Below are 16,565 nucleotides of genomic sequence, written 5' to 3'. Positions count from 1 at the left end.
CATACTGGGCAGAGATGGATGCTACCACTGTTGCAGCGCAGGATTCGGCCGTAGGTCGAAGGGCTGCTGAGCACTACTTTGAGGAAGTTCTTGAGGGTGCTTGTTTGATAGAGACCCAGTGCTCAAAAAATATTATGTTTGATTGACATGTAATCTCATTGTAAGTGAAATGCTTTTTAAATTTTTATGAGGCTACTTTTATACTTTTGCCTGAAAGTAATGTGATGCCTCCTGGGTGGCCGTTTATGTATACATGTGTATAACCTAAAAGATTGCAGTCGTCGGCTTCAACCCCCACGCATATAATGCGGAGGTGTTCGCAGAAACACGCGTTCACACTTAACCCAACGTCTTGGTCCTATTAAGGAGGTGATAGTGGAGCGAGCGAGGCAACCAGACTATAGTGCTTTAACACTTTCACGTAGCCATAGGAGTTTGACAGTGGGGCTACTAGATAGCCCCTGGTGGCTCCGCACTCTCCCGATCCCGGGGTGCGTATATGCCTGGCCGTAAAGCGGCCCTTCGTTAAGGCGGAGGAATTCTAACATTCCCATGGGCCATCGAGTGGTTGACCAGTCTCACGCTAGATCATGACAGTCAGTTTTCGGCTTTCTCTACTGAGGTGCTCGTCCGGATGAACCAGGGCACAATCGCAGTAGTTCTCCTGGTGCTACCTTAGCCGGTAAAGCGGAACGTAAGGCACCAAAACACAGGAGTCGGGCAAACCCAACATTTGACCAAAGACAATGATTTAGAGCTGATGCATATAGGGCCAAACTCGCGACGCCGAATACTCCCTAAGGTATTCGGTCTTTGTGGTATAAACCGGGCCTGAAGAATGGCCTTTGTAAGAAGCCCCTTGTGTCCAGGTACGTGCATTATTCTAGCATGGCCACATGCCAAGACGTCAGCACCCTTCTCAACGGTGGATATGTATCAACAAGAGACAGTAAAAAAGGTTTACGCAGGGTCTTAATCTAAAAAGAATCCTTGGGTCGGGTCCCTGCTGCACGTCTACGCCTGTGTCTCCGTTGTGCCGTATCCTGGATGGGTGTAGCACGATGATTATCTGTAAAAGATAGGAATTTAGGTAAAAAGGTTGTCGTGCAAAAGGATAGTTTTCTAAAGAAACCATGTATAATTCAAGATAAGAAGAAATCGCCACTTGTATTCGTGCGTTGAGCCCCTTGTACTTTTGAAAGATAGGGGTGTGACCATTTATTTGATATGATCAGCGGTGCCGGATTTGGTTAGTTGTGTCTGAGGTCTTGACGACCTATTGGATGCTTTTGCTGGTCCGGGCGCCTTTAGTGTGCGGCTGCTAAGGCAGCCTCACTCTCTTCGGCGCGCAGAGATTGCTTGATACTTTCGTGCACTGAAATGATGCGACGTGGACCGAGCATCTTGAGTGTTAGGGAGGCGTAGTGTGGTATTGCATTAAAGCGAGCGAAAGCTTTGCGTCCGAGTAGTGCTTGATAGCCACTTTTAAACAGAGCGATGTGAAAAGTTAAATGCTCGCGACGGAAGTTATCGGGGGGGGGGGGGCGAATATAACTTGTAGTAGGAGGGAGCCCGTACAACGCGCCCTTGGTCCTGGCGTTACTCCTTTAAAGGTATTATTGCTATGGTGAATTTGTGTTGGGTCTAACCCCATCCCGCAGATTGTATCCTGATATATTAGGTTTAGGCTACTGCCGCCATCCATCAGGACTAGTGTGAAGTGGTATCCGCCAATTACTGGGTCTAATACCAGTGCAGCCCATCCTGCGTGCCGGATACTTGATGCATAATCACGATGGTCGAAGGTGATCGGTTGAGACGACCAGTGGCGGGACTTCGCGGTGATGGGCACTTGGGTATATTTTTCAGGGAGTGCCGCATTGTTTTTTCTCTTGATCACGTGTAACACGTTTACTGTTTTGACGTTGGGTGGAAATTTCTTTTGTTCCCCCTTGTCTTGATTGGGAGGCTCGTCCTCGTCTTCACTTGGTGTATCTTCCCCTTTGTGTATGGCGTTAAGCTTGCCGGACTGCTTGAAGACCCAACATTCTCTGTGGGTATGATTAGCAGGTTTGCTAGGGGTACTATGAATTTTGTTGAGGCTGGACAGTTCATCTCTGGTGCCTTTGGAGGGCGGCTTTTGGTTTGGCCGAGGGACTTTGAATCCGGCATTTGCTGCCGTGCCCTTCATGTTGTCTTCTTTATTCCGGCATTTGTTATTGCTGTTGCGTCGTGATTTCCCGTTTCCATCTCTAACTTCAGATGTACTGGGGTCGCTGGTGCTGCATCTGGCTAGCCAGCTGTCCTCACCCGCGCAGAAGCGGGTCATGAGGTTTGTTAATGCGGCCATCGTTCTCGGCTTATTTTGGCCGAGGTGTCTGGCGAGCCACTCGTCGCAGACGCTATGCTTGAAAGCCGCTAAGGCTTCGGCGTCCGGACAATCGACAATCTGGTTCTTTTTAGTAAGAAACCTATTCCAAAGCTTTCGGGCTGACTCTCCGGGCTGTTGAGTTATGTGACTCAAGTCGTCCGCATCCGGAGGTCGGACATAAGTCCCTTGAAAGTTTGCCCGAAAGGCGTCTTCGAGCTCTTCCCAACTTCCAATGGAGCTTTCGGGGAGGCATTTGAGCTAGTGACGAGCTGGCCCTTTGAGTTTGAGAGGTAAGTACTTGATGGCATGGAGATCATCCCCTCGAGCCATATGTATATGAAGGATATAGTCCTCAATCCAGACCCCAGGGTCTGTTGTTCCGTCGTATGCCTCTATGTTTACGGGCTTGAATCCCTCTGGGAATTCGAGGTCCAGCACCTCATCGGTGAAACATAGGGGGTGTGCGGCACCCCTGTAGCTGGGTGTGCTGCGTTGTTCGGATGCTTGTTGTGTTGCATTGTATGATGGGGCGCGCTTGCGTGGTCCATAGATGGATCTTGTTGCACCGTCCTTTGGGTGCGAGCCCTCGCATGGGTCGCGTGTTGTATTGTGAGCGGCGTTGAATGCCGTTCTGTGGTGGTAGAGGGGTCGTCTATCCGACCAGGTGGCTGCTTTGATATTTGGTTGTGGGGGGTCTGGGGCCTCCTCATCGAATTCGGGTAGCAGCTTCCGCTTTGGGTAGCTCTTGGAGGGACGATTGTCGCCGTACCTTGCTGTAGTGTTGAGTATTTTGCTCCATCTGAACTGGAGCGTGTTTTGCGCGGCCTTGAGCCTCCGCTTCTGCTTTTTGAGGCTCCTTGCGGTGGCGACGAGCCTTTTACGGGCATTCTGCTGCTCCGAGTGCCTGTCCGGCGTTGTGTCGTCCGGACCATTATCATTGATAGGGTTTGTTTGTTCGGTTTGATTATCCGTATTGCCGTTGTCTGGCAGCGGTTCGCCCTGCTCTAGCGCTGGATCAGTGTGATCGCTATTTCTGTCGAGGTGGGATTTGGGGCGGCGCTTGCGTCGCCGCTTTGACTGCTTTTCGAGGGAACAATCCTTCGGTGCGTCCTTCCATTCCTCGTCTTCATCTTTGGGTGCATCCACCATGTATACGTCATATGACGAGGTGGTGTTCCAGGGCTCGATAGGCGCTGATTCTTCATCGTCTCCTTCATCGGCGTCCATACCGTCGATGTCGTCGGAGTTGAAGTCGAGCATGTCGGTTAAATCGTCGACAGTGGCTACCAAGTGGGTGGTGGGTGGGTTTTGAATTTCTTCAGCGTCCGAATCCCAACCTTACTGACCGTAGTCCGGCCAGGGTTCTCCTGATAAAGAGAGAGATTTTAGTGACTTCAGGATATCGCCGAAAGGCGAGTGCTGAAAGACGTCCGCGGCTGTGAACTCCATGATCGGCGCCCAATCGGATTCGCTCGGCAGGGGCGCGGAGGGTTCGGAGTCCGGAGAAGAATCCGGCTCCATGGAGTCATGAGTCTTGAAGAGTACGGGGCTGGTGTTCGGCTCAACCGCCGTTGGGATTGCAGCCCCCGAGGCGGCGTCCAACCGCCCATCCTCGATCGGCGCAGTTGGCTCCGAACCAAGGGCCAGAGCCGATGCAGGTGCGGCCTCCAGGGCACTGTTCGGCGGCAGAGCTAGATCATGCTCGTCATGACAGTGCGGCGCGCTCGGCAGTGGTTCGAATCCGTCGAAGATCAAGTCCCCATGGATGTCGGTCGTGTAGTTTAAACTTCCGAATCTGACCTGACGGACAGGGGCGTAGCTTTCGATCTGCTCTAGATGGCCAAGTGAATCGGCCCGCTGTGCAAAGCCGCCAAAGACGAAGATCTGTCCGAGGAGGAAGGTCTCACCCTGGACCGCATCGCCATTGATGATCGTAGGAGCCATCGGGCCTGACGGCGACGGCACAGAGGAACTCTCAATGAAAGCACCAATTTCGGTGTCAAAACCGGCGGATCTCGGGTACGGGGTCCCAAACTGTGCGTCTACGCCGGATGGTAACAGGAGGCAGGGGACATGAAGTTTTACCCAGGTTCGGGCCCTCTCGATGGAGGTAAAACCCTACGTCCTGCTTGATTAATATTGATGGTATGGGTATTACAAGAGTTGATCTACCACGAGATCAGAGAGGCTAAACCCTAGAAGCTAGCCTATGGTATGATTGTTGATGTGTAAGTTGTCCTACGGACTAAAGCCCTCCGATTTATATAGACACTGGATAGGGTTAGGGTTACATAGAGTCGGTTACAATGGTAGGAGATCTGAACATCCGTATCGCCAAGCTTGCCTTCCACGCCAAGGAAAGTCCCTTCCAGACACGGGACGGAGTCTTCAATCTTGTATCTTCATAGTCCAGGAGTTTGGCTTGAAGGTATAGTTCGGCTATCCGAACACCCCCTAATCCAGGACTCCCTCAGCGGTCGATGTGTGGAGTAATAGTAGTAGATGCAGTAAGGAGTCGGTCTACTTGTCTCGGACGTGATGCCTATATACATGATCATACCTAGATGTTCTCATAACTATGCTCAATTCTGTCAACTGCTCAACAGCAATTTGTTCACCCACCGTAAAATACTTATGCTCTTGAGAGAAGCCACTAGTGAAACCTATGGCCCCCGGGTCTATCTTCCATCATATTAATCTTCCAACACTTAGCTATTTTTATTGCCTTTTATTTTACTTTGCATCTTTATCATAAAAATACCAAAAATATTATCTTATCATATCTATCAGATCTCACTCTCGTAAGTGACCGTGTAGGGATTGCAACCCCTTATCGCGTTGGTTGCGAGGATTTATTTGTTTTGTATAGGTGCGAGGGACTCACGCGTAGCCTCCTACTGGATTGATACCTTGGTTCTCAAAAACTGAGGGAAATACTTATGCTACTTTGCTACATCACCCTTTCTTCTTCAAGGGAAAACCAACACAGTGCTCAAGAGGTAGCATTAGCTTAGCATGTTGATCGTTCAGTTTTATTGCTATTGCTTTCTTTATGTCAAATACATATTCCTTCGACTATGAGATTATGAAACTCCCGGATACCAGAGGAATACCTTGTGTGCTATCAAACATCACAACGTAACTAGGTGATTATAAAGATGATCTAGAGGTATCTCCGAAGGTGTTTGTTGGGTTGGCATAGATCGAGATTAGGATTTGTCACTCCAAGTATCAAAGATGTATCTCTGGGCCCACTCGGTAATGCACATCATAATAAGCCTTGCAAGCAATGTGACTAATGAGTTAGTTGTGGGATGATGTATTATGGAACGAGTAAAGAGACTTGCCGGTAACGAGATTGAACTAGGTATGAAGATGCCGACGATCGAATCTCGGGCAAGTAACATACCGATGATAAAGGGAATAACGTATGTTGTCATTATGGTATGACCGATAAAGATCTTCGTAGAATATGTGGGAACCAATATGAGCATCCATGTTCCGATGTTGGTTATTAACCGGAGAGGTGTCTTGGTCATGTCTACATAGTTCTCGAACCCGTAGGGTCCGCATGCTTAACGTTCGATGACAATTTTGTATTATATGAGTTATGTGATTTGGTGACCGAATGTTGTTTGGAGTCCCGGACATGATGAGGAGTCTCAAAATGGTCGAGAGGTAAATATTCATATATAGGACGATAGTATTCAGACACCGAATGTGTTCTGGGGGTACCGGATACATAACGGGTCACTAGAAGGGGTTCCGGGCATCCCCCAGCAACTACATGGGCCTAATGGGCCAAGAAGGGGACAGACCAGCCCCTAGGGTGCTGGTGTGCCCCATGTAGGACAAAATAGGGGGAAGGGAAGAGGAGAAGAGGGAAAGGAAGGGGAGGGATTCGGCCTCCCCCTTCCCCCTTCGCATGAATATGGAAAGGGGGGAGGCCGAATTGGGAGGCGCCCAAGTAGGATTCCTCCAACTTGGGGCGTCCCCTTGGCTGCCTCTCATCCCCTCCAACCTATATATATAAACACTATTCTGATCACGGGATCAGAATAATATTCTGATCACAATCTGACCAGCCCCGTTAGTAGTATGTTGAACTTCCATGTGAACTAGGTTGAACTTCCGCCAACATTGCCCAAATGGGACTTGCGATATACCGTTGGAAAGCTATGGACACCCATATCTTGACCCAACTTAAATTTTTGGTAAAATGTAAGCGGTTTAAGAGCAGTTTTGAAAACTGTTTTTTCTTCACACAAAAAACTTGAATCGTATTTTCGATCGCATTTCTAAACCGTTTATCGGAATGAGGCATATAATATGGCGTTTGAAAGGTGCGGCAAAACCGCTCCTTCCACAAGTTGAAAGTTTTCTCTAATTCCCTCTGGTTAAAGAGTAATTTGAAAAAACGTAAACTTTCGTAAACCGAACAGCTGAGTTCGTATTTTCGATGTCATTTCTAAACGGCTAATCCAATTGAGGCATATGATATGGCATTGGAAAGCTTATGAAAATGCTCTACTTTTTCATTTTGAAAGTTTTTTTCTAATTTTGAATGGTTTAAGAGTAATTTAGAAAACAGTACAAGTCCTACCGAGTTCGTATTTTCAAGCTCATTTTTTAACCGTGCGTCCGAATGCAGCAAATGATATGGCGTTGGAAAGCTTGAACAAATGTGAAACCTTTTGGTATGTATTGTTTCTCCCAATTCTTTACGGTTTTAAGTTAGTTTCGAAAATGGCAAAAAAACGTATTTTCGCCGTTTTTTCTACAAACTTTAACGGAAAGCCGCAAATAATATACCATTGAAAAGCTACGAAAAATGTGAAACCTTTTCTTGTTGATGCTTTCTCTGATTCCAATCCGTTTTCAAGTAATTTCTAAAATGGCGAGATCATTCGTTCTGCCTTTATCACGAAACAGATTCTTCAAAAATGCACCACGTGAAGAACCTGAACTTCTCGGCATGTCTACTTGAACTTCACTCTATTTTTCACATGCTTTTTTGCCCGTAGCTCTCCATCCACTTACCGGAATTGAGCAAGTAATATACCAGTGGAAAGCTGATGTAAACACGCAACTTTCCCATGTTGATCGTTTTTTCATACTCGCGGCGATTTTAAAAGTTTTTCATCTCAAATTCATTCACTATAGTAGTCGAACTTCCTGATGTTTTCACGTTGAACTTCTATGATGTATTTTTTCTTTGTAATTTTCTCATCCATTTCGTCAGTGTTACACAAATGATCTTCTTTTTATACAAACCTCTCTCACAATATTTTTTTAACTTTCTCCGATCGAGGACTTGAACTTACACAAATAATATTCCTGTCGTTTTGAAGTAAATTAGAGAAATGACGAGGTCATGATTTCTGCCTTCATTCCGAATGGAAACGCACTGCGTGAAGTAGTTGAACTTCTCGGGTATGTCTGTTTGAACCTCAATTTGTTTTTGACGTGCAGTTTTTTGCACTGCATGAAGTAGTTGAACTTCTGGCCATGTCTGTTTGAACTTCACTCTATTTCACTTTATTTTTATTTTTCTTGTATGAAAGACACACCATGTAGTACGTGAACTTCTAGTTATTATCACTTTGAACTTCTCTCTGGTTTGAGAGAATTATTTTAAAAACAAAAAAACAACATATTTTTTTACGTATTTTGGACATCTAAATACACGGTGAACCTCTCTCACAAGAATTTTTTGAACTTTTCCTCACCGAGCACTTGAACTTCTAGCAACCATTTTTTTCGTTTATGAGTTGTTTTTAAAAGTGCAAATAATGGCGTTGTGTTTTTTATTTTTTGAACAGGTAAATCATAGGTTTTAATAAACTCCGAACTTCTCTATTATTTCAATATGAACTTCACCTTTTTATATTTTTGAGTAAAGAATTGTATTCAATTTTTATACGGAAAAATCAAACATGGAAATACAAGGTGAATCTCTCCCGCAAGAATTTTTGAACTTCTCCGGACAGAGCACTTGAAATTTTTTCAACAAACCTTTAAGCTTTTATTTTTCTATACTTTTATTTCTCACCTGAAAATGCATTCCTTGCAGTACTTGAACTTCTTATTGTTTTCACTATGAACTTCTGTCACATTTTTTGTATATTTCAAATTACACGCAATTGAAGGTCAGACATCATGTTTTGCCATTTTAAAACATGTAATTGGAGGTCGGACATCCCGCAATATAAATTTGAACTTCTCCATTTTTTTTAATGTAGAAACACCATTTCTTATAAAATTTTCAAACTGCTCCATTTTTTACTTTTAAACTTATTGGTTTATTCCATAATAACGGGGAAAATCACAGGTTTGTAATAAACATTGAATCACCCTATTATTTAAATTTGAACTTCAATATATTTTATAGAAATGGTTAAACTTACAAAGCAAAATTATAGTTTTTTCCACTTTCTACGATTTGTTTTTTTTGTCTCGTGACATTTTTAGCATTTTTTGCTATCGTGAAATGGCCTAGGCATTCCTTTTTTAAAATTAATGATTTTTTTCAGTATGTGGGTACACGTGAACTTAGGAATTTTTGAAACATGAACTTCGCATGCTATTGAAATTCAAGAAAATTACACACAACAATACACATACACTTTGTGTGCTACGTGCACAACCTATACATCATCAAGTGTAGCACACCAATACATCATCAAGCTGGGTACCAACATACAAAAATAGTGTCACGGGAAAAATCCTTGCGAAATTTTTTTGTACAGCCATTTTCTTTTCAAATTCATCGTCATTTTTAAGCCTTTTTTATAAAATGCCAAAACGACGTCATCCTTTTTGTAACATGAAAAATCAGAATTTTTTATAGACATCAAATTGCTCTACTTTTAAAATTTGAAATTGTGTGTGTATTTTTTCATACAAAGGGAATAAGTGAGTTTTCATGCATAAACGCAGAGTTTTTTTTAGTAAATGTCGAACTTCTTCGTTATTTCTAAATAAACTTCTTGGTTTATTCGTTAGTAACGGAAAAGATTCAAGTTTTTGTAATAAATATCGAACTGCCTCATTTTTTGAAATTGAACTTCTTGGTTTATTATTTAGTAACAAGGAAAATCTAGGTTTTTCATATACATTGAACTATTCCATTTTTTAAAATTAAGCTTCTTGGTTTTTTCAATTTGGACTCCTTGGTGTTATTCATTTGTAATGGAAGAAATACTAATTTTGTAATAAACACCGTAAGAGTTCTTGGTTATTTTGAACTTAATTTCTTGGTTTATTCATTGGTAACGGGAAAAATTAGAGTTTTTGTAATAAATATTAAACTGCTCCCTTTTTTCAATTGAACTTCTTGGTTTATTATTTAGTAACGAGGAAAATCTAGGTTTTTAACTTATGTTTTTTGTATGTATAAACTTCTGATTTATTTAAAAAAATAAAGGAAAAGCATACACATAGCACGAGCACACCGAACGCACCACACACACACAAACCACACGAACGCACACACGCCCATCTTATATAAAGAATTGGTTGGTGACACACTGTCGGCTTTCCTAGTTTGCTAAGTTGGTACCATTTATCTCAAAATGGTGTTCAGTGGTGATTTTCCTTCTCTGTTGGTAGTAGCAGGACTTCACAAATTCACCAAACATATTAGTTACTAGAGAGGAAAAAAATCACGCGTGTGTAGGGAGCAGTGTGTGTGTGTGTGTGTGTGTGTGTGAGGCGCTACCGGATTGAATGCCACATTGCCGAGATTGGCCATACACAACTCGTACATTTTCGCTCGCTTTTACATCTTGCATGCATTCGAGAACAAAATTGTGTTGCAAACATATGTCATTTCTTTGGACACCATGGAGCCAGCTCGTTTGCAGAGGAGCTCGACGATGGCCTACTCTGAATCCATTCTTTTCATACAACAGACACCATGTCATTTTTTCCTGCTAATCCACACTCCCATGGTAATACGAGGTGCAGTTCAGCTTCAGATGCCTGAATGGACCAATGTCCGATAGTGAGATAGAAATGAACTCTCGCCAGGAATCCACCTAAAGGACGAATGGGAGGGAGGAGCTCATTATGGATGTGCCGTGCTGGGGGAGAAAACACGAGAGAAGGAGACTGGCTGCTGGTGGCCTGTGGGTCGTGCCACCAGTGGTGGTGGGTGGCGCACTGACCAGATCAGGTTGGACCTACGCGCGTAGCTCCACTCTTCCACCTCCACCCAGACGCGCGCGCGGCTCCACTCTGCCGTCAAGCGAGTAGACCGAGCGGGAGCTCCTCTGCTCAGTTGAGGCTGCTCGGAGGTGGGGACAACACCGCCGCCCGCCTGGAACAACGACGACGACACGGCTACTCGAGGCGATGGCCGGATTTTCTTTCCATGGATGGGCATGGCGACGACATCCTGGGGACCTCGGCGGTGGTGGGAAACAGGGAGCACGGGCCGATGGACCTCCATGGTGGCGCCTAGTGGAGGTTCGCACGAGGGTAATAGGGAGGGTATTCATGAGGAGGTGCGGGGAAGCAGGTGCGGCACGCTGGGGAAGGCGGACGGCGGCGCGCCAAGCAGCGGTGGGGATGGCGGCGGGCGGCGGGCTGAGTGATTGCGGGGAGGGAGGCGATAGGGTGGGGGAGATCCGAGGATAGGGTGGGCCAGGCTTTTTCTTTTTTTCCTACGGACTGGTTCGGGAGCATCCGCCTTGCGCGTATATATAGGGCACTCCATGATCCAAATAGTTATTCTAATACCATGATCACTAGTAAAACGCTCGTGCGTTGCTACGGGCTATACTGTATATAAATGAATCAGACAAATTAATGATATTGAAGCTTATTTCTCTCTCATACACCAACCTCAAGGTCGACGGCAGGTTCCCGCGATCTAGTGTAGCAACATAAAAACTCCACCCCATGACACACCCTTAGGCCAACTCCACCGCGCGACCCCAAATGGACGTCCGTTTTGTCCGTTTTTTGTCCCTTTGGGTAGGGATTTGGGGTCGTGTCCGGGCCTGTCCTGGGATGCGGTGGCCGTGTGCCCAGCGCACGGCCGCATCCTTTTGCCTCATCCTGTCCGTCAGGGCCAAAAAGTGCCCAAATTTGCATCAAAACTAGTTTCGAACCCAAATATTTGTCTGAAAATTAAATTTTTTTACAACCCAATTGAAATTGTCTTTAATGAAATAGTTTTACAACCAAATCAAAATTGTCTTGACTGAACATAAAATGGACAAATACATCTATTGGTTGCCAATGTGATCCCACACGTGCTCAACCAAGTCATTTTAAAGATTCACATGAGTGTGCCAATCACGCATCTCATGGTGGAATTGGGCAAACTGTTCAAATGTGGCCGGGTCATGGTGCAGGGGCTCAATATTTTCACCTTGATAATCAAATCCTTGGTCGAAGATACTCTCATCACGCTCGTCCTCGACGATCATGTTGTGCATGATCACACAAGCAGTCATCACCTCCCAAAGCTTCCTTTCATCCCATGACAGTGCAGGGTTTCGAACGATACCCCACCGGGATTGAAGCACACCAAAAGCACGTTCCACATCCTTTCTAACACTCTCTTGCATTTGGGCAAATCTCTTTCTCTTCTCACCTTGGGGTTTCGAGATTGTCTTCACAAAAGTTGACCACTAAGGATATATACCATCTGCTAGATAGTATCCATTGTTGTAATGGTGGCCGTTGATCTCAAAGTTGACAGGTGGGGAGTGGCCTTCTGCAAGCCTCGCGAAGACTGGAGAATGCTGCAGCACGTTGATATCATTGTGAGAACCTGCCATGCCGAAGAAAGAATGCCATATCCAAAGATCTTGTGATGCCACCGCTTCTAATATGACAGTGCACCCATTAACATGCCCCTTGTACTGGCCCTGCCAAGCAAATGGACAGTTCTTCCACTCCCAGTGCATACAATCTATGCTGCCAAGCATACCTGGAAAGCCTCTAGCTGCGTTGGTCGCCAACAATCTCTCTATATCAGCGGCAGTTGGCTTCCTCAAGTACTCTGCGCCAAAGACCTCGATCACAGCCTGGAAAAACTTGTACATTGACATCAGACATGTTGTCTCACTCATACGCACAAACTCATCCACCAGATCGCCTGGAATTCCATATGCAAGCATGCGGATGGCCGCGGTGCATTTCTGGTAGGAGGAGAATCCAAGCTTGCCAAGGGCATCCGTCTTGCACTCGAAGTATGGGTCATGAGCAACCACTCCCTCTCGAATACGATTGAACACATGCCTTGCCATACGAAAACGGCGACGAATTTTATCTGACTTGAAGAGCGGGATATTGGCAATGTAATCGGCATAGAGCAGGGCGTGGCCTCTCTCCCTGTTGCGGTTCAGGTTGGGAGCACGGCCAGGGACTGACCCTCTGTACTGAAGAAGCTGCCGTTGAATATGGTCGTGAACGACCAGTGCAGCCACCACAAGATCGTCATCATCCGACGACGAATCGTCCGATGAACAAAGGAAGTGTTGGAAGAAAAACTCGTCTCCACTGTCCATACCATTGTTGGCAAAAGGTCGAACACCTTGCGGTCGAGGTGGCGAAGAGGCCGCGATGATCACCTCGACGCAGCAGGGGTGGTTGCCGGCCGGCTACTGGCCGCTCTGGAGCTCTCGTCGGAATCTGCCTCGGCCGCCGTGGTACGTCGCCGGCAGTCGTGTCCCCTCTGCCACCGGCAAGGACTGCGACGACCAAACCTCCTCCGATCAATGACCAAAACTACGGCGGAAGCGTAGGCGTGGTGGCGGCCATGTCGAGACGTGGTTTGGTATGGACGGCGGGGGGGCTGCGCGGTGAGGAGGTGGCCGGAGAATAGCGGCGGCGCCGGCGGCAGGGTGGGGCGGGGCGGGGAGAGAGGGTGAAGCATTGGGAGCGGAGGGACTGCTAGTGTCCCCGACAGGTGGGCCATGGGGGGACAAGGGTGTGCGTCGAGGCCGTCCGCGCACGTCCGTTTCACCCCAAACCGAGCGCAAGTTTGGGCGTGGGATGGGTCGAAAGCGGACGGATTCCGGACATTTGTCCGTTTGAGGCCGTGCGCTGGGCCGTCTCGTTTGTCCCTTTTACCCCAAACGGACGAGTGCGGACAGGATAGGGTCGCGCGGGAGTTGGCATTATGTTTTCCTGTCGGGTCCTCCCCTTCCTCTCAGTTTTCGCCGTAGTGAGACATTTCTCGCTGGAGCCCTCTCCTTTAAAATGGGATGACGCCCACCTCACCTTCGCCATCGCGACCTCTCTCCTTCACACCATACTTCCCCATGGAGGGATTGCATTTAGATGTCGAAAAAAATCGATGGCGGGGGAGTCATGGAGGAGGGGTAGAGAACGAACCGGTGAAAGCCAAAAAAACCTGCGTACAATGTTTGCTCCGCCTGGGTCATAGGGGAGTCCCCCTGGTGGAGGAGTTTGGGGAGAAGAGGATAGCGTCGCGAGGACACGTCAGGAGGATCGCAAGGAAGGCACGCTGGTAGAGGAGATTAGGGAGAAGAGGACGGCAGCGCGAGGACGACGGGATTATCGTGAGGAGGGCAGGCGATGGGAGGATTGCGTTCACATACACGTTAATGGGCCAGCCCAATGTTGTGATGTGATGATGTCAAAGGTGGGCGAAAGATAGGAGTGGTGGGATGAGGTGGAGTGAGGCGAGACTACCAACTAAGACATTAGTAGTAGAGATTACTGAGAGTTGGTATAACATACATAATCCTTATGGAAAATGTTAGGCTGAATCTTTGAGTAAGTGAATCTATCTTGTAAACTCCATTGTAGACCATGCATACACATTATTCTCCAGAAGAACTGGTGCAGATTATTTCAAGGAGCTTGATATCCCATAGACCATAGTCCTCATGTAGTCTTGCATTGAAAGATATAGGTATGTAAGATAGTTAGCTTGGAATGAAATAGATAATTAAATGGAAAAGAGAAGAACTGAAATGAGGTAGAACTTCCAGTAGGGTCACATTTCATTACTCAGACTAACCAAAAGTTTCAGAACCGAGTTCTTGGAGCTCTTTGTCTTTGAGGTCATCATTCTTTATAATCTAAAACGTGAACATTTGGTTGGTAAAGAACATTACGTGTTAAATATGACATGTTATAGCAAGCCTAATATCAGGACCACCTCTCATGGGCACAATCAACTCCCTAAAGCCTCTTTTTTATCAGATGCATAATGCACATCACTTACCGAGGAAGATTTTAGCCTCTTCAACATAACAATCGGCATCCCTTGTCAAAGCTCACACCAAAATAACTGCACGTGTAATCATTCTACCCTTTGATTGATAAACTAAAAATAAGTACACAAAAGATAGGAGCTACTCACATTCAAACTTCTGCCACAAGCTCGTTGATGGTCATGCCCCTTCAACATGTTCACACATAGTGCATCAAAAAATAATATTCCTCCAACCAGCCCATACAGAATGCCTCAAATTGGCATGATAAAACAAATCCAGATTGCATTATTCATTGAAATGATAAAAAATGAAAACATATCAAACCAATATGTATGTAGAACAGGAAATTATATCTTATGTATCAAAACGACTATACAACCTTCCAAAAAGCGAAGGAGGGCCATACATAATACAATACTCCTTTCCAGCGCTTTACGTCACCCGCCTCCCAATGCATCCCTGGTCATCTCCATGGCCTACAGGAGGCGCTTCACCTACAGCAGAATTTCAAGATAGGAATCCCTTCTTCACCTACAGCAAAATTTCGAGATCCCAACACTATCAGGCTAATACAAAGATCCATGAGAAGTGTGAACGCACCAACGTCTCCGGGTATGCATGGACCGTACGGGTAACTGATTTGGGAAACGTAGGCGGCGATGCTGGCATGGCCGACGGCACATGATGCTTCTATAGTGAGACCGGCGACGGCCAGCAGCACCGTGGGGGCCCAATTCGATAAGCCCGGCGGTCGAGTACCTGGAAGGCCAGTAGCCCACGCCCACGACGTTGGCAAAGTAGCTCCGGATGGCAGCGGCGAATCGCTGGGTCACCCGTGTCAGTGACCTCGAAGCGCTGTTGGCTCGAAGGGGAGCATGTTTCCACTGTCGTAGATCTCCCATGCGACATCAATGGTCGACAGCATCGGTCTCTCTCAATGGACCGGATCTTCCCTGTCGCGGTATTCGGGGGAGAGGGGGTAGGCCGTGCCAAACAGCGGAGGGAGAGGCTTGACCTAGCAGGTTCTTGAGCGGTTTGACAGTTCTTATTTTTCAAGGATAGCTGAATGCCCTTGCCTTGCTATGGGACATCCAAGATATATATTTTGAACAATAACCAGAAGGTTATTAATTCTACTTCACAAACTTCGACAATGCATGCACATTTTAATTTTCTATCAAAAAACAAAGGTAACAAACTCCTATAACAGTGGATAAAATACAAGAAATCAGTCTAACTGAAAATACCACGTCTACCTTAGAAAGTCTATAATATCAATTAAGAAGTCTGCTACAAAACTTACTAACAGGTGGAAAAGGGGCAGCTAGTATCTCTCCAACAAACAAAATCATACCATACCAAATAGATTGCCTGCAGTCAATAAAACAGTAGTAGGGCATCTGAACAAAAAAATACATAGGGAAAATGGAACGTGTCGTTTCGAAGATTACATTAATCCTGTCAATGTTAACCACAATACTGAAGATAGCCCACAATGGCCACATGACCATCTGCACTGTACTGATAACGGAACTGCGTGTCTTCATTGCTATCATTATAGATTAACATATTTAATTGTTTCAGCACAAATCTTCCATAATGTCAGGGTAAATTCAAGAATCTTCACACGCACTTAATAGACCATGTAATAGCATGTTGAAAACTACGCAGGAAAAGCATGGTTCCGAGATACTTAAGTCTTGAGGTCAGTCTAGTCTTACCACGAAAATGAAAAGACCATATGATGTCTGGTGCAGCTCCCTATTCATCAGTAGAGAATCCTTCAATTTATTTACATGAAGATTCTTATTGGGCATGGCTGCATCAATCCGAGTATATATATTTGGATGATTGATTCCACACATGTGGAGCAGATATTGGAGATTATTAAGATTCTAGCTTATTCCAAATTTTATTTATTTTTATCCCAGTTCTAGACTTCTAATGTCTGTGAAAGAAGAAAATCTTGACCGGAACACAGAATGGCAACA

General features: G+C 45.7%; 1 pseudogene; it reads right to left on the bottom strand.

Annotated features, from left to right (window-relative positions):
• Positions 1 to 11,649: 11,649 nt before the first annotated feature.
• On the bottom strand, positions 11,650 to 12,894 carry LOC147983913 (uncharacterized; annotated as a pseudogene).
• Between the last annotated feature and the right edge of the window lie 3,671 nt (positions 12,895 to 16,565).

This window comes from Triticum urartu, chromosome 2A, assembly GCF_056163025.1.
Source record: "Triticum urartu cultivar PI428250 chromosome 2A, HENAU_Tu73, whole genome shotgun sequence".
Taxonomy (NCBI): Eukaryota; Viridiplantae; Streptophyta; class Magnoliopsida; order Poales; family Poaceae; genus Triticum; species Triticum urartu.
Note: the sequence above shows the minus strand (reverse complement) of the source record. Positions and strands in the feature narration are given on the sequence as shown.